Source organism: Myxine glutinosa, chromosome 4, assembly GCF_964187855.1.
Source record: "Myxine glutinosa chromosome 4, kmMyxGlut1.1, whole genome shotgun sequence".
NCBI lineage: Eukaryota > Metazoa > Chordata > Myxini > Myxiniformes > Myxinidae > Myxine > Myxine glutinosa.
Window position 1 is genome coordinate 111,006,953 of NC_136264.1, and position 19,063 is coordinate 111,026,015.

Consider the following 19,063-nt stretch of genomic DNA (forward strand, 5'->3'; position numbering starts at 1 on the left):
GTGTATTCAAGTGTATTGAGCAGGGTATGAGTAACTGATTGTGATTGTGAGTTGTAGTGTGATTGCACAGGTGTGCAACTGAACAGGTGTGTGGAGCAGTGTATGAGTGAGTGAAGGGGATGGATGTTGTGTTGACCGAATGGTCCAGGAAGGAAGGAGGGTGCAGGTGGCACCAGGTGTGAGTGCACAGGTGTGCACCAACAGGTGTGTGGAATACATGGAGTGTGGAATATATGGAGTATTGGAATGGATGGTCGTGGAGTGAGTATGGTGGAAACTATGGAGTGGAGTGGATGGTGCGAAGGTGTGAATGGGGGAAGAGTGGACCCCCATCACGAATACCCGGGGTGGGTAGTGTAAGTGTTAGGTAGAGGGTATAGGTAAATTGTGGTTGGATATTGGCATCTGTGGTGCGGGTGGAAGAATGATGTTTGGATGGGTGCATTAGTGTTGTGGAAATGGCTGGGCGTGTAGCCTGTTAGTGTGTGTAGTTGGTTTGGGAACTCCACCACTGTGAGGATGTCGGCCAGGTGAAGCCGCAGGTGGGCTCTGGGAGCCGGGAGTAGTTGTTGTGGATGGGGCCCGAGGATCCGGAGGACGGACCCGGGTAGCCCAGTGCCAGAGGGCACCGAGTGGGGTGACAGAGCCAGGAGGGGCTTTCCCCAGTTAGTTAGGTTAGGGTGAGGAGCTAGGTAAGCTCGGGTGGCAACTGCAGTGGTGGAGGTGTGCAGGTGGGTAGACCTGCTGGGAGAGCTACACGTCACAGCCCAGAAATTGTGCAAGGGCACCGGGAGATGAATCGGGGGAGTGAGACCCCAAATTGAGAAGCACCACAGTTGGACAATGGGAATTGGTTTTTAGAACCCATAGTGTAAGTTGGCCAATGGATTGGCAGGGAAAGACCCCGGGTAGTGTAACGTGTGTTAATGTCATTTAGAAAGTAGTTAGGATGAAGTCTCCTCGCACCATCTGCATCCACTCACCTGAGGTGACAGGTACCTCCACACCATGCCAGGTTGTTTTATTATTTTTATTGTGCAGATGTTTGGATTGTGAGATGCATCATGACGTGGGTGTGACATTGTGCTTTGTGTTCCATCTCTTCCTCCTTATGAGGATTGATGATGAATTGGGTGATGGCAAATTTTGAAGTAGAGGGATTGTGGTGACGAATTTGGTGTAGGAGGAATATGGGGAAGATGTGACAGTAGTGACGAATTTGTAAAGGTGTAAATTTTGTACATATGGGGTAAGGGCAAGGGTAGTGTAGGTGACAGGGCGGTGACGTACGGTAGGGACGAGCTTTCTCACTTCGCCCTCCGTACGCATTTCGCCTTGCATTGCCTTATTGATGTGTACCCTTGTGACCTTACCCCTCGCTCATTTGTCTTCCCCCTTTTGTCTCCCACCTGAGGACTGTGCGCCACTGGGTGTTGAGGGGAGCGTGCGGAGGTCGTCTTGTGTGCCAGGACCCTCTCAACCAGCATGCATTGCATTGATGTACCACTTTATGGACCGCTGTTCTGCGGCCAAGTACCACTTGATGGACTCCAGGTTCTGGGGCAGGGCACCTCTGTTGGAGACCGGCAATAGTGGCCAGGGAATCTTGCTTGCGGACCTTGGTAAGGTGGCACCTATGCCAAACAGGTGGACCACCCTTAGTTGGCCCCTGTGGCCCTAAATAAAAATGGACACGGTTTGTGCTTTCTATATTTCCAAGTAGGCCGCATGAAACAAGAAGACATCGGGAAGAACATCGGCTCAGCAGAGAAGAAGAAGACCACCACCAGTTTGTTTTTTGTGTGTTTATTACAAACAGTAATGAGTAATGACTGTGCACTGGTTGGTGCTCTTGGGTGCTTTTGGGTGCTTTGGTGTTATTGGTACTGGTGCATCGATGCAATGCGTGCTGTCTCCTCCCTCCCAACAGGAATTTCCTTCTTTTTGTTTCCCTAAAAAGAAAAAAGAAAACACAGGTCCTGGGTTGCGTTGTAAATAAGAAAGAACATCACTGTAAATAATGCTCCCCACCATAAATGTATAGCTTGAAAACAATTCCGTAATTCGGTTATCCTGTGGGCGCAAATCTGTTAGACAGGGTGCAATGCAGCAGGGGGACATATTTATTTGTGTTTTAAGATTGTCACACTCAGGGTCAGGTTAATTGTAGAGGGAATTACACCTACGTGTCACACTAAGTTAAAGTTTTGTAGGCCCGAGGACGGGCCTGAAGAAAGGAGGGTGCAGTGTAACGGATTTGAGAAGTGCAACGGATTTGAGAAGTGTAACAATTTTGAGAAAGTGTAACGAATGTGAAAAGTATGGTTTTGTTGTGTGTAACACCCTCGTAATGTAAAGAATGGTCGCAGCTCGTCCTCTTAGTTAATTCCATAAACCTACACACAGGACACGATATATCCTTTTAAATAGTTAGTCCCTTATTCTCTGTGTAGGCTAAGGATGTGTTTCCCACTAGTTTGACTCTTCATTGCACCGAATTAAATAAGAGTAGGCCCTCCGACGCCCCATGGCAGCTTCCAAGTGCCAGGTTTGCACTTTGCTGCATTTTCATCTGCCGTCCACTTTGCAGCAGTTGACGCCATTACGCACGAGGTAACGTCGAAGAAGAAAGGCGGGTCTCCACCTCGTCATAGAGGGGAGTAGTAAGTCGGCCCCGCTCATCCAACCCAGAACGAGGGGTTTGGCTTGAGAGGGCGGAGAGAGAACGTTTGGGGAAGGTTCGAAAAGGGTTAAGGGTGGGGCCTATATAACCCGCTGCGGGATGCTCCCAAAAAGAGATGAGCTGAGAGGAGGGATGAGTTCTGGGTCCAGGAGATGCGCTGGAGACGAGCAGGTGTGACCGAGCCGCCGTGAGACGTGCCGCGCTGCAGGAGAAACGGACCGGGGCAACGCAAGGAGCGCACGAGGCAGTACGGAGAAAGGACCTTCGCCCGCGCAGTTTGGGACCAAAGCTCGGCTTCTTGACGGCGGTGCCTTCTGGCCCGACCGTGCCCAGCACCCGCTGAACCTTCCTTGCCTCTAAAAGCCACCCATCTCCAAGCCATTCCTTCCTGCCTGCATTTCCCCGTGTAAGTGTGATCGTCCGTCTGTCTTTAATGTTGTCCTGGGGTTTATTAATTAAGCTTGAATAGGTAAGCTAATGATTTCACTGTGTGTCTGCTCCTTCCATTTTCTGTATATAACCGACTGCTCTCGTTGCTTTGGCTTGTGAAAATACTTAATAAATCCTGTTATTCCTCTGAACTTCTTCTGCTTCTTCATTCTCGTTCGGTCGCTTTCGAGGTTTCCATATTGAGTAGCTGCGGCGCGATACGGCCAAAGTTTGGGGTGAATCAGGTTTTAGTCAGGGAGGCACTGTTCGGTCGCGGAGCCTCCGCTCGGCAAACATACCATCTTTAACCGCGTACCGTAACAATATATATATATATATATATATATATATATATATATATATATATATATATGTGTGTGTATATGTATATATGTGTGTGTATATGTATATATATATGTGTGTATATGTATATATATATATGTGTGTATATGTATATATATGTGTATATGTATATATATGTGTGTATGTATATATATGTGTATATGTATATATATATGTGTGTATATGTATATATATGTGTGTATATGTATATATATGTGTGTATATGTATATATATGTGTGTATATGTATATATATGTGTGTATATGTATATATATATGTGTGTATATGTATATATATGTGTGTATATGTATATATATGTGTGTATATGTATATATATGTGTGTATATGTATATATGTGTGTATATGTATATATATATATGTGTATATGTATATATATATGTGTGTATATGTATATATATATATGTGTATATGTATATATATATATATGTGTGTATATGTATATATATATATGTGTATATGTATATATATATGTGTATATGTATATGTATATGCATATGCATGTGTATATATTTATATGAGTTGTCAGAGGTCTGTCTAACACAAACTCTATTAGCCGGAGGGCCAAAGACCTCCGCAAGTTCTCACCGCATTATCTTGCTATAATTCACCAAATGTCAGTCTGTCCGTTCGAAGGTACCGCAAAAACGGCTCAACCGATCGCAACGATATTTTGGGTGGGACCCCTGGGAGTAAAATAGGCTATATTGTTTTTCCAAGTTTTCCAATTTTCCAGTTTTTCCAAACACGATGGAATAATATTTACCGATATGAACATTGATGTGGCTTTTATTGAAATTCTACAAATACTGTTTCGATTTTGATGACAATTATGAACCTGCAGCGAATGCGGAAGTGGACAGATGACGGCAATGCGCTGGTTCGATAATATCCAAATACAACGGTCATTCAATCGTAATGTTAAATCGTTAAACGTTAATCGTGTTAATTGTTTTGTTGAAGTATCAATTGATGATTGGAATTGAGTGAATATAATTACGATTTTGAATTCGTAATTGTGTTCACCCAACCGTACGGAACTTAACATCAGGATTTAAATGTTTGTTTATGTCACGAATGTTGTTAAAAGTTTATTTTTTATATTAATTTTATTTCATTTATGATTGGAGTTATACTGTTTGGAATGAAAAAAGAGATATCGAGTTCAAGTGAATGACAAAATGCCATGACGGTTTCTACTTTAAAAAAACCTTTAGAGGCCATTTTTCCCCGCAAGCGGGGGTTGGCCTTTTTCGGGAACTGTGGTTGTTGTTGTTTTTCGGTCCCCTTTTTGAAGCAATGTTTTACGGCCGGATGCCCTTCCTGACGCCAACCCTTTTTGCCGCCTTTTAACGACAAGCAGGGAATTACCAGTGAACTGGTACTCAATTTGCCGACCTCGGAAGGATGACAGGCTGAGTCAACCCCCCTGGCGTTAATTCAGCGATTGACCGGGATTCGAACCCAGGATCCTAGGATCCTAAGCCGGCACCCTAGCCGCTAGCCCAACACCAGGGTTTCTACTTTCTTAACGTGAATTCGCAGATCGCCATATGCAGATTCGCCATTGACTGTGTATGGAACAAACGTACCCGTACGTTTTTACCCGCCAACGGGTACGTTTTTCATGGAAGTCCTTCACGAACTTGCTGTCCATGTCTGACGTGCGACTGAAGGTGCTACAGGAATGTGGAATTTATTGGTTTCATGCTTTAGCATTCGCCGTTTCTGCATTGTCTGTTTGCTTCTGGCCTCCCACCCGTGCGTAGCACGGGTACCTCACTAGTTTTAATAATCCACACTATGATCATTTAATTATTTACAATTACGCCACAAAAGTGGTGGTTGCTTGTGCGTGGGAAGATGTTCCTTATCATTCAAATGGTTTATTATTACAATATTTTTTTAATACAAGGTCTAGGCTTGTGAAAGAGCTAGAACACAGAACAGATCAGGACACAACATAATAAAGCGAACAGCAGGAGGCAGGAGGAAACACCAATAGCAGGGCAAAGGGAGAAGGTAGACGGAGATGGTCAAACAAGGGATGTTACGTAACAATGAGGGTTACGCAATGGGTGGATGAGATAGATAGTGGATACATAAGCAAAATTTTGGGAGGGGTGGGTTGGTTTAACGGGTGTAAACATTAGGATTCAGACCTGGTATACCGGGGTAACAAAGGATAGGACTGTAAATGAACGGAACAGATCTGGCAGTCCAAGGAGAAACGAATAAGGGGACACGCATACTTGCAATACAGAAAAACTAAGCCCCACTAACACCCCAAATTAGCAAACTCTAAATGTGTAGGGGAACACAGGTGAGGACTCAAGACAGGCAAGGGCTGGTTTTTGGGTCCACCACGACTGGTGTCGGCTGGTGTTGTACAGGACCGAGGTGAGAGGATGGCAATGAGATGACATCCACGGTCTCTCAGCGGTTCATCTCTAAACAGCCACAAAGTAGAGAGAGTTAGAGAGAGGTCTCCAAGATCTCAAAACCGGAAGGTCTCCCATCATCTCCCCACGCACAGGTGCAGACATCCCTCCCCTTAGGACAGATCCCACGGGAAATGTTCCGCCTCCACCCAGGGCTCCACTACTCACTCTGCCACCATGGCCTGCAGTCATCTGGGCAAAACAGCCCTGATGTCCATTTTAAGCACATAGCACATCCCCTGTCTTTTGTTTGTGCCGGATGGCATAAGTCCTCCAACTGGCTTCACCTTTACAGGAGGTCTAACACAATATAACCTTACCCTATTCTGGTCTAAGGTTTACAATGATTGCCTCATCGGGGCATGCTTTCCCATACAACTTACTTCTGACAGATCCATGATACAGATGCAAATCTACCCTACATGAGCACATGGACCAAGATATTCTAAGCACATTCTTTCTGTGGATCACCTCCATGTTACTACATACACGCCCCCCCTCCATGTTACGTCCACCACCCCTCCCCACCCCCAATTCCATGTTACGATATATACTGTATCTCTATTTTTAAGGCATGAGCTGAGCTTCATACATCTCTGTAGGATTGTACTTTAGCCAATACCAGAAAGATAATTCAATTCTTAATTTTACAGACCAGTCCACTCTGGAGAGGGAACATCCATGGGCACGTGTTTCGGGCTTGTTGGCCCTTATCAGTGTGGAGTCGAAGCTCCTCTCAGAGGTTGTTATTGTTGTTGCATAGCCCTGGACATTTCTCTCGACCAAGCCCTAGGAAGCTGCAGGTATGGTAAGAAAAAGTGAAAGCGGGTTGCTTCGATGTCTTTGATAACGTGACAGCTTGTCGGCCCACCGGGAAGAGCAAGTGGATGAGATTGGTGTCCTCATCCAGGACCACCTACTTTCCCTCAGTCAGGAGTTGCATTACTATTTTCCAAACCTCAGTGACTTGGATTGTCAACTCATTCAAAATCCACTCAAGATTGATCCTCGGTCCCTTCCAAATGAATTGCAGGACGTATTTGTCGACCTGATCAACGACTCCACCACCAGAGATGCTCTCGAGAGTTTGGCCTTGCCAAGCTTTTGGTCAACATTGGCTATGTCGTACCCAGCTCTGGCCAAGGAATGTGTGAAAAGCCTTCTGGTTAGCCAAACATTGTCGGTTGGTATTAGAATTGATTTGTTGTTGACAAAAAAGCAGGCTCATCCTTCACACTAACTTTTTAGTTTACACATTTGCGTTAGATGTTATTTTTTTTCTCAAAAATAAAATTGTTTTTCTCCGAGCTACATACTTGTCCGTTTATTTCCCTTGAAGTTGCATTTAAATTCAAGCTCTGGAGGGGTGTGGGGAGGGTGGAGTAAAGATTGGTTAATGTGCAGTTTGTTTATTATTTCCTTATTTATTACTTGTGGCATGTGGCTCAACTGTTGACATGAAGTGCTTGAAATATAAAATGCGTTCATGGCAGAAGTTCCCGAGTGGGTCCCAGTTGTGCTTGTTGCCATGAAGGGGATGAACAGTAACCATCTGCACAGTGGCGATAATAACCATTCATTATGAAATAGAAGCAGCAATTTATGGTTTTGTCTAACAATCTGCACATTTCAATGCAAGCATGTTGTGCCGATACAATTCCAGAGGACAGTTTTCTTACCGGATATGTTGTAAATGAATGTTTCGCTTAGTTCTACAACGTTTGTGGTCATATCTTTCAAGGTTCAGACCCTCACGTGTCCCTACGCTTTAAAAAAGAAAAATGGGGGAGAGGGGATATTATAATCTCTCTCTCTCTGTCTGTCTGTCTGTCTGTCTGTCTGTCTCTCTGTCTCTCTGTCTCTCTGTCTCTCTGTCTCTCTGTCTCTCTGTCCCTATCTCTCTCTGCCTGTCTGGTCCATTTGTCACGATATCTCCTCCTAAGCAGTTGTGCAGAGATTCCCAAAACATGATAGTTGTCACCACAAGGCAAGAAGGAGTACAATCAGTATAATTTTGGCCCCTCCCCCCGGGCTCTGGGATGGGGTCAAAAGGTCAAATACCAAAAAATTCAATCACGGTCCCATTTTTAAACATGTGGAGGCATTATGTTTTCAGGTTGTCCGTCCGGCTGTCCGTCCGTCCGTCCGTCTGTGGTAGGTTTACATTACCGTGTTAACTTGAGAACGGCTGAAGGGATCTTAGTCAAACTTGGTGCATGTTTGTATAATCAGGTACAGATTAACTGATTAGAGTTTGGGGTCCCGAGGTCAAAATCCAAAGGTCGGAGGTCATGTTAGGTAAAAATGTGATCACTTGCTTTATATTTGGATCTTGGAATGAAAAATGCAATCACGGTCCCATTTTTAAAAACATTTTAATGTTTATTTCCTGATCTTGATTTGGACCTTGTCTTGTCTGATCTTGTCCATGAACCTGTTTTGCATTATGTTCCGGTACCCTTGTTAGTGTTATAAAGTGTTCATGATTTGGAGGCAAGTTGTATTTTCTTATTATCCCTACGCTTTAAAAAAGAAAAATGGGGGAGAGGGGATATTATAATCTCTCTCTCTCTGTCTGTCTGTCTGTCTGTCTGTCTGTCTGTCTGTCTGTCTCTCTGTCTCTCTGTCTCTCTGTCTCTCTGTCTCTCTGTCTCTCTGTCCCTATCTCTCTCTGCCTGTCTGGTCCATTTGTCACGATATCTCCTCCTAAGCAGTTGTGCAGAGATTCCCAAAACATGATAGTTGTCACCACAAGGCAAGAAGGAGTACAATCAGTATAATTTTGGCCCCTCCCCCCGGGCTCTGGGATGGGGTCAAAAGGTCAAATACCAAAAAATTCAATCACGGTCCCATTTTTAAACATGTGGAGGCATTATGTTTTCAGGTTGTCCGTCCGGCTGTCCGTCCGTCCGTCCGTCTGTGGTAGGTTTACATTACCGTGTTAACTTGAGAACGGCTGAAGGGATCTTAGTCAAACTTGGTGCATGTTTGTATAATCAGGTACAGATTAACTGATTAGAGTTTGGGGTCCCGAGGTCAAAATCCAAAGGTCGGAGGTCATGTTAGGTAAAAATGTGATCACTTGAGAACGGCTGAAGTGATCTAATTCAAACATGGTACAGGTATATATAATGATGTAAAGATTAACTGGTTAGATTTTGGGGTCAAGAGGTCAAAGGTCAAAGTATGTAATAGGTCTATAACTTGAGAATGGCTAAAGGGAACTAAATCAAACTTGGTATTGGTATGTATAATGATGTAAAGATTAAGTGATTAGAATATTGGGTCAAGAGGTCAAAAGCCAAAGGTCAGAGGTCATGTCAGGTAAAAATGTTTTAACTTGTGAACAGCTGAAGGGATTTAAATTAAAACTTGGTACAGGTATGCATAATGATGTAAAGCATATACTGATTCAATTTTGGGGTCAAGAAGTCAAAAGCCAAAGGTCAGAGGTCGTGTAATGTAAAAATGTGATAACTTGAGAACAGCTGAATGGATTTAAATCAAACTTGCTACAAGTATTATCATGATGTAATAATGTAATAATTGGAATATCGATCGACGTCGTGACGTCGAAGAGTGTTGTTCTCGTTTTAAATGAAACGTTTTACTGTATATACAATTAACAATGGGGGACAGATGAAATATGTAACGATTTTTTTATTTTGCTTTTACCCCCGTTCATGCCCCAGGGGGTGGGGACTTAGGGTCCCAGGCGGTCAATAATTCAGATTATTGAGAATAAGTAAGTTTTTTTTTTTTTTTGTCAGAATTTTTTCTGTCTAAGAATAAGTTTGTTTTTTTTTCAACTCAGAATCTGATACTGTATATTAGGTCATTCCTGGTGGAACTTTTTGCCATCTCTCAACTTTGCTTTAGGTGGGAAACTTTAGGTGGGCCCGCCATCGACTTCGCTCTGGTGTGAATTGTAATTGCATCATATACTTTCATGGTAAGCTGTGGTTACAGGTGTTCTGCTTGCAAGTTCTATTGTTGCTTTTTAAATAAGCCGAGGGATTGCTGATGATTTCTCGAAAAGGTTATCATTTTCCCGAAAAGGAAAAGGAGATTTCAGTGTATATAAGTGAAAAGGATATATATATATATATATATATATATATATATTATTCCAGCATATATTATATTCCAGCATTCCAGCATTCCATATATTCCAGCATTCCAGCATATATATAATATATATATATATATATATATATATATATATATATATATATATATATATATATATATATATATATATATATATATATATCTATCTATCTATAATTCCATTAATCTCTGTGTGTATGTGTGTATGTGTGTATGTGTGTATGTGTGTATGTTTGTCTGTGACCGCTGTTTCTCGACAACTACCGGTCCGATATACTTGAAACTTGCCAGGTATATTGCTGGGGACCCGAGGATGTGCCTTTTCAAGGTTTGAAATTAATCGGACAAGTAGTTACCGAGCTATGGCGATTTAGCCGTTCGCCGTTCGCTTTGGCGTTGCGAATGGACCAAACCATTTCATGTAAATAGAGGGGGGGGTTCTGTGGTCGTTGCGAATGGACCAAACCATTCATGTAAATAGAGGGGGGGGGGTTCTGTGGTCGTTACTGCCACGTGGTTTCAAAGTTTTTTTTTGTTGTTGTTTGCACGCATGTTTTTTTGCACCCACGTACGGGCACGCCCTAGGATGTTTACACACACACACCCCTACACAAATTTTTTTTTTTTTTTTTTGGCAAGGAACGGGCACCCACGTACGGGCACGTCCTAGCTTATATATAGTACGGGCATGCCCTAGTATATATAATTCCAGTAATCTCTGTGTGTATGTATGTATGTATGTATGTATGTATGTATGTATGTATGTCTGTGACCGCTGTTTCTCGACAACCACGGGTCCGATATACTTTAAACTTGCCAGGTATATTGCTGGGGACCCGAGGATGTGCCTTTTCAAGGTTTCATATTAATCGGAGAAGTAGTTACCGAGCTATGTCCAAAAAACGATTCAACCAATCAGAGAGCAGCGAGCTATCACGTGTGCCGAACGTGGCGAACAGACTCTGCCTCGGACGGCACATTTGAGAGCGTATTCATTTATTTCACGTTGGCAAACTATGTTGCCGTTAAACTATGTTGTAAAACTAATTAAAACTAATTTGCGACATATTAATCGGAGAAGTAGTTACCGAGCTATGTCCAAAAAACGATTCAACCAATCAGAGAGCAGCGAGTTATCACGTGTGCCGAACGTGGCGAACAGACTCTGCCTCGGACGGCACATTTGAGAGCGTATTCATTTATTTCACGTTGGCAAACTATGTTGCCGTTAAATTATGTTTTAAAACTAATTACGTGCACGCTATGGCGATTTCTTTACCAAACTCCGCAAACCGTTCGCTTTGGACCAAACCATTTCATCTTCATGTAAATAGAGGGGGGGGGGGATTGTCACCGTACTCGCAAGCCGTTCGCTTTGGACCAAACCATTTCATGTAAATAGAGGGGGGGGGGGGATTGTCACCGTACTCGCAAGCCGTTCGCTTTGGACCAAACCATTTCATGTAAATAGAGGGGGGGGATATAATTTTAGATATATATATAGTACGGGCATGCCCTAGTATATATAACTCAAGTTAATTCCAGACAGGATGGTGCAGAGGTAGCACATTTACCTTTGTCTAGTCTAGGTTTAGAGATGGCAGAATGACCTCCAGGTGTGCGCACTCTCCTCTAAGAGCTGTCTCGCCTGGGTTTGAATCCCGACCTAGCTATAAACGGTTATCCCGGAATTCCACAGGCAGGGTGTTTCATCATATGTGTGTGCTGTTCCTCAGATGGACGATAAATTGGGCGTCATGTCTGCCGGCATTAGTGTCCTTCGCAAAGAGTAGGTGAGCTATCACCGGCACAATGAACAAATTGCTCATTCCTGTGTCGCAGTGACAACGCATCGGGAATTGTAACCCAAGCCATCGAAGCTGGTTCGGCTGCAATGACGCTCTTTATAGAGCATCATGGTTCAGGATCTGATCTGATCCTTAGTCTAGTCTGAGTTTGATTCCCGACCCGACTATAAACTGTCAGATCGTGCTTCGCTGGCAGGGTTGTGCGCCATATCTCTAATGGTCATGTTAAGCTGGATGTCCTGTCTGCTAGCATTAGCCAGTGGACGTTAAATACCACAATGTCTTTCACCGAAAGGGTTTGTGGTGAGGGAGGGTTGGTGGTGGTGATGATGATGGTGGTGGGTTTCCCCTCTTCTCGTACAGGTAAATTACGTCGCACACTTCCCCCCCCCCCCCCCCCCCCCCTCAAAAACATCTGACCAGTCATTATGGTGAAAGAGGTGCTGAGATTTGGCATAATTGTGAGCTTCAGGTGAGCTTCAGATGTTTGTTTGAATCAACACACAAAACCTATTGGAAAAACATTTTAAGATCGTGTTAACTCTGCCACCGAAGGTGGACGGAGCTTGTTTTCACCCTTGTCTGTCTATCCGTTTATTTGTCTGTGAGCAGGATATCTCAAAATGCTGTGGACGGATTCGGACGCAACTTGGTGGATAGATTGGGACATTGGGTGTGTGACGAGGAAGAAATGGTTCGATTTTGGTTTAGGTTCGGATTCAGATCTGGTCTAATAGTCGGATACAAAAGGTAAACTGTTCAGCCTGGCGGAGTTATGCGCTCTACCGAGTGCTGTTCTTGTCTAACCTGCTTTTAGACTGGCTTCTTGGAGCATGACATGCTTCTGCACACAATTAATCAATACGTTGTTTTGTTTCTACATTCTCCAGAATGTTTATTTGTATTTTTCTGGGAAAAAAGATATTTTTGAATGCACAAACCACTGACTTCCTACTCGGGTAAAATGAATTGTATCTAATTGAACCCTTTTTGTACATTTACGTTTTTCCAATCTTTTCTATCTTAAAAAGCAAGTACAACTCGCATTGCACACTTGCATGAGACTATATAATGGGGGTAATCCGTTGGATTTTTTTTTCTCTTTGTTTGAAGCATTCTCCTTTGCATGCCTGCCTTGCCGGATGTTGTGACACCATTTGAGGCATTCGCTGTATGTGGGGAAACTTTAAGTTCAACTTGAAATGAGCTTGCGTCACATGCTTGTTTAGCAAGCTGCTCTTATGTGACAAAAAGCGGAAGTGCACGGACGCAATGTGTTGACATAGACTTCACATCTGCGAAGTGCGAGCATATCTTGTTAAATTTCACCTACAGAGCTTGCTTATAATCATGAATTGCCTTTCATGCGTTGAGCCATTTGTACCGGGTAAGTCGCTTGTTTGGGCCTGGCAGGGCTTTTATCCTTCCCATTTACTGCAGGCCACGTGATATTGTGTTTGTACTTTACACTGTGAATGCAGAGCTTGTTGCTGCATACGATTCTCATTATAGGCTTCATATTATTCCTGAAGCAGATGATGTCCTGTAGGTTTGTGTCTTCATTACTCTTGCCTGACTTTGTTCCGATGCTCGATTCAGAAGACTTCTTGATGTCCATAGCTTGAGTTCTCCACACCTGATTTCAGTTTTGAGTTCAATGATGCTTCCGTCAACCGGTTGAAATACTGCTGTGGATGTTAAGGTTGCAAATAATTATTCATGTATGGTTCATCTTATCGCTGCTATGCAGCATAAGGGCCAAACCGCATCTCTCCACCCTTCCTATCTTGGGCTCGATGTTGTGCTTCTTCCGCACTGTTTCCAGCTTCCATTAGATCCTTCTCCATTGACGACTGAATAACTATCCATGCTAGTGAAGGCCAGGGCTGATCCTTCTCCACTATTTTCTTCTATTCAGTTATTGTTTTTGGTAGCGGAAGTTATATGCTTTCACCCGTGTCCGAAGGTGGACGGAGGTTGTGTTGAGAGCAGGATATCTCAAAAGGTTGTGGACCGATTCGCCTGAAATTTGGTGAGCAGGATGGGTGTGTGACAAGGACGAATTGATTGGATATGGATGAAATCCGGATTCGGATACTATAATTTTAAAGTGATTCTACACCATCGAGAGATGGGGCCAAAAATGGTATAGAGCACGGTATCTCAAAAAGTTATGGACGGGTTATGACGAACCTTGGTGAATGAGTTGGGTAGTTGACAAGAACAAGTCGATTAGATTTCGGTTATGGTGCAGATGCAGATCGGGCCTATCAGTGGCATACAAACCGTAAACTGTTTCTTTTTTTCTTTTTTTGTATACAAGATCGAGGCTCGTGAAAGAGCGAACATGATTCACACAAAAGGTCAAACCGACACAAACCGACACATAAAACACAAAATAAGGGGAGTGGTAGACAAGATGGGGAGAGAGGGGGAAGGACACAAACACAACATTTGAGAGCAGGGACATCGAGAGAACTGTGGGAGGGAGAGGGCTTGGGGGGAGGTGGGAGAGGTATAAAACATATGGACACTGCAAGGACTTCCAGGAAAGAAGTTGGAATTTCGAAAAAGTGTATCTGGGGTGAATTAGCGGGGTTAGAAAAGATCAAGGTTTTGGATCAAAGATAAGAGATGGTGGTGAACAGCTGTTTTAAAGACCTGGAGGGAGGCGTGGGATTGAAGGGAGTGGGGGAGTTTGTTCCAGAGGTGGGGAAAAAGGGGAATGAAAGAGTGAAGGTGAGCAGAGAGCCTAGATTTTGGCAGTTTAACCATAAGAGGGTTGCTGGCAGATCTTGTGTGACCTGTAGGAATATTTGGGGGACAGAGCACAGAGAGAGCTGGGGGAGCAAGGCCGGAGAGGAGTCGGTAGAAGACAGAAAGACCACCAACCTGCCTGCGGTGAGTGAGTGAAAGGTCCTCGGAGTTAGCTTCATCGCAGGAGATTCCAATGATTCTGAAAGCTTTGGCCTCAACAGCGTGAAGCCGAGCGAGGTGTGAGACAGGAGCACCGGCCCAGAGGGGGGAACAGTATTCCATTGAGCTGTGGATGAAAGCCTTGTATGTGGTGAGGAGCTCAGGTGTGCCAAGGAAGGACTTCGCACTATGGAGGATGCCCAGTCGGCGACTGGCTTTGGAGGCCTGCTTGGCAATGTGGTTTTCCCAAAAAGATCAGGGCAGATAGTGAGACCCAAAAGCTTGAGCGACAGAACTTCTTGGTGAGGATTGTTGAGAAAGTAGATGGGAGGGTTTTCCAGTCGGTCCTTTCGGAGAGACATCGTAAGAGTGTGAGATTTGTCAGGATTGAAAGACATGTTCCACTTGTTTGCCCAGTCTGTGATTTTGTCCAGGTCTGCAGAGAGTGAGGAGGCTGCAGACTGCCGATCTGAGGGATGAGGAATGGAGCGGCAGAGAGTAGAGTCATCAGCAAAGAGATAGAGAGGATTTTCCAGAGAGTAGGAGAGATCATTGATGAAGACCAGAAAATAGCACAGGGCCCAGAACACTACCTTGGGGAACTCCAGCCTGAACAGGAAGGGGGAGATGAGAGAAATCCAGCCACACGTTGACTACGACCAGAGAGGTATAACTCTAGCAGAGGTATAACTCTTGCATAACTTCAGCCTAGCAGAGGTATAACTACCGAGTGCAGTTCTCGTTCATCCTGCTTTGCTTTATTATTTACATTTGTCTTTCCTCATGCATTCCTTCAATATGACCAATGCGTTTTGGTCAAGATTTACGTGTTCAAAAGTTTGTGGATAGATTCGGACAAAATTTGGCAGAGACGTAGCGTATATGAATAGGATGAAATGATTAGATTTTGGTGGAGATCCGGATCCGAATCCGGCTCGTCGAATTTTTAAAGTGATTCTTCACCATTGGGAGATAGCGCCAAAAACTATATGTAGCAGGATATCTCAAAAAGTTATGGACGGATTTGGACAAAACTTGGTGGAGTGTTTGTGTGTGACATGGACGAATCAATTCGATTTTGGTGAAGATCTGAATATGGATTCGGATACGAGAATTATTTAATTTCTTTTGGATATGAGATCAGATAATTTTTATACGAAGTTGCCGGAGGCATTATGTTTTCAGGTTGTCCGTCCGGCTGTCCATCCGTTCGTGATGGGTTTTCGTTACCGCGATAACTTGAGAACGGCTAAAGGGATCTTAGTCAAACTTTGCACAGCTTTGTATAATGAGGTACAGATGAACTGTTACCGTGTGAAATACTGTAACCGCGATAACTCATGAACCAGTGATGCGATTCTGGCCAAATTTGGTTAACTTGTGTACAATGGTGTGAAGATGAACTAACTATATTTTGGGGTCAATAGGTCAAAGGTCAAAGTCTGCAATAGGTCTATAATTTGAGAACGGTTGAAGTGATCTAATTCAAACTTGGTACAGATATATATATATAATGATGTAAAGATTAACTGATTAAATTTTGGGGTCTTGAGGTCAAAGGTCAGAGGTCATATCAGGTAAAAATGTGATAACTTGAGAACAGCTGTATGGATTTAAAGCAAAGTTGGTACAAGTATTATAATGATGACATCATGTGGGTGGAGGTATATCCGTCAATGTCGTGACGTCGAAGAGTGTCGTTCTAGTTTAAAGTAATTCTTCACTATTGAGAGATCAGGTGAAAAGTGATATATAACATGCTATTTAAAAAATGTTGTGGACGAGTTATGACTAAACTTGCTGGACGAGTTGGTTAGGTGATGAGAACAAGCCGATTCGATTTTGGTTCAGGTCTCAATCCAGATTTGGCCGATCAGTGAGATACAAAACATAAACAGTTCCGCCTGGTGGAGGTATGCGCTCCACCGAGTGCGTTCTAGTACTCCAACATGTTTCTGAACGAGTGCATTCCAAAGGAATCTACTTTGTTATTATTAGTATTATTTATAACAATACTACTATTAAAATTATTAACATCATCAGTTATTTTCAAAATGCACGTATGAGTGTCTGTTGCAGTTTTGCTTATGCAGAACGTGAGCAATGTTCTAGAGCCGACATTAGACAGTCTTAGCCTTATGCAAGGCCGGGAAATTGTGGGTGGAGGTGGAAAACTGCGTTGGCAGAGTCTGTGAGCAGAGATGCAATGATCAAAGCAGTTTTGCCATGTGTTAATGTTAAAGCTTCAGTCGCTTGGACGCAGGCTCTGTTAGCAGTGTTTTTAAAAAGCCAATACAGCTTTTGATCCTCTGGGGAGTGTAAGTACTTCATTGCATTTCTCGTCTCATCTCCATCTTTTGTTTTTCTACCCCCCTCCCCTTTTTTATAAAATTATTTCATTTTCTTCTGCCTAATTTATTTCATTTTCTTCTGCCTAACCATAGCTAGCTTTCAAGCTTGGAAAAATGTAAAACCAGCCAACTGCACCAACATGGCCTGTAGACCTTTCTCACTGAAGTACTTGCATGTAGCACATCACCAATAATAATGGAGGCCCATACTTTTGGCGGAGCTGCGTGGCATTCATGACAAGGAGAGAAATGTTTTGTGTCTAGAGCCAATCCTGGACAGAAAGATCACCATTTCTTAGGAGAACACATGATTGTTGTTATATTGATTCACTAATAAAAAGCCCATCAAAATGATGGGTTGGAATAGTTTATTCGACGGTGCAGCCTCTGAGCATGCCAAAGTCTAAAGCCTCGGCCTAGTGTCAGGTGTGCTTCTATCTTATTTATTTATTAGACATCCTTTGGATGCAAATGAACACTCGTTTTACTCTGCATGCGTTGCACATCACCTGTAGTGAATTTCACCTCCCTGTGCCTTGTATTTATTGTTATTTAAAAAAAAACACCAGTACACCGCCCTTGAGGTTCGTTTTGCAAGACTCCATCGCCAATTCCAATGGAAGTGACATAATTACTCTTTTATAGAAAATGTTTTTCGAGTTTGTTTTATCCTCAAAAATAGACCGTGGTGAACACACATTCGTGTTAAAAGCTTGGCCTTTAAAACCTACCCTTATGAAGGGGGGACACACCTCTGTACAAACACACAACCTGACATTGTGTTTTATATGGTAGATTACAAGAAATACTGATATGCAGCTAGCAAAAGGCCCATTTCTAATATCTCGACATTGAAAGGCCCACAAAATTTGGCATAGCTGAATATAAAGTCGTACACGCAACCTGTACAGCAGATTTCATCCAAATCCATCCACAACCTTTTGAGATATCCTTCTTACAGACAAACAGACAGGGGTGAAAACGTAACTTGTGTCCACCTTTGGTGGCGGAGGTAGTAATGAGTCAGGTGAGAAACTGCAAAATGCTGAAGCAGCCGCTTCAAAGATGACCTGCTTAAAGCCAATTCGAAAATGGTCGGCTTAAAGGACAGGATATGTGACGAGGACAAATTGCTTAGATTTTGGTGGATCCGGAGACTGGAATTTTAAAGGTGATTCTTCTGCATTGAGAGATTGGGTCAAAATAATATATTTTATTGTCAGGAACTGCCTTTCCAGCATGCGGGTGGTCCCATCATTGGACACAGGGTTTTCTTAATGGGCGAGGCCATCTCCTGGGCTGCCCCGCCCTGTGGGGCAGTCCTTCGTAAAATTCTGGAGTTGTGCAACTCTCTTTAGGGCTCCACAGCTCACTCCTCTGACATGGCCTGTTGTCCTTTGGCCAAACGAACCGTGATGTTCCCCATTAAAAGCGTTTAGCACTCCCATGTGCCTTTGTGCCCAAGTTCTCCACCTGGCCTCGCCTGTACAGGAGGTTTTACACAACGACCTCACCGTACTCTGCTCTCAGGTTTACATTCACCACCACCTCGGTGCATGTTTTATTTTTGACATGCGTCTGACAGATATCTACCACAAGGGTAAATCTAACCTCCTCAAACACACGGTCCATACTATTCTTACTACATTTTAGCTATGGATCCTACCACTCCCTCCCACCCCCCTTTCCACTTAACAATAGTTTGGTTGGTATTTCCTTCCTTCTACCCCACCCTCCCACCAAACTAACAAACACCATGATATTGCCAAGCATGCTGTTCCAGGTGTTGTACCTTAGAATAGTCAACGAAACTTTTTGAAATGCTTAATATATTTATTTATATCTGAGCACTTGTAAAGTTGTGATTATTCTCCCTTTATTATTAGTGTGCCTGAGGATAATCACACAGCTTTACAACAATTGCATTGCCTAGATTGTGAACCATATGCTTTGGGACATTTGGCA

General features: G+C 43.3%; 1 protein-coding gene across 10 annotated transcripts in view; it reads left to right on the plus strand.

Annotated features, from left to right (window-relative positions):
- LOC137425078 (E3 ubiquitin-protein ligase MARCHF8) overlaps positions 1 to 19,063 on the plus strand; it is a 216,728-nt gene that overhangs the window by 99,586 nt on the left and 98,079 nt on the right. The window contains exon 1 of one of the 10 annotated variants that reach the window (XM_068113101.2): positions 5,130 to 5,148. The exons of 6 other annotated variants lie outside the window; for them this stretch is intronic. The gene's annotated coding sequence lies outside the window, so the exon portion shown is untranslated. Of the gene's footprint in view, positions 1 to 5,129; positions 5,149 to 12,443; positions 12,582 to 13,072; positions 13,219 to 13,417; positions 13,864 to 19,063 lie in introns of those variants that run through there. 3 more of the 10 variants (XM_068113094.2, XM_068113096.2, XM_068113098.2) reach the window with 3 other exon arrangements.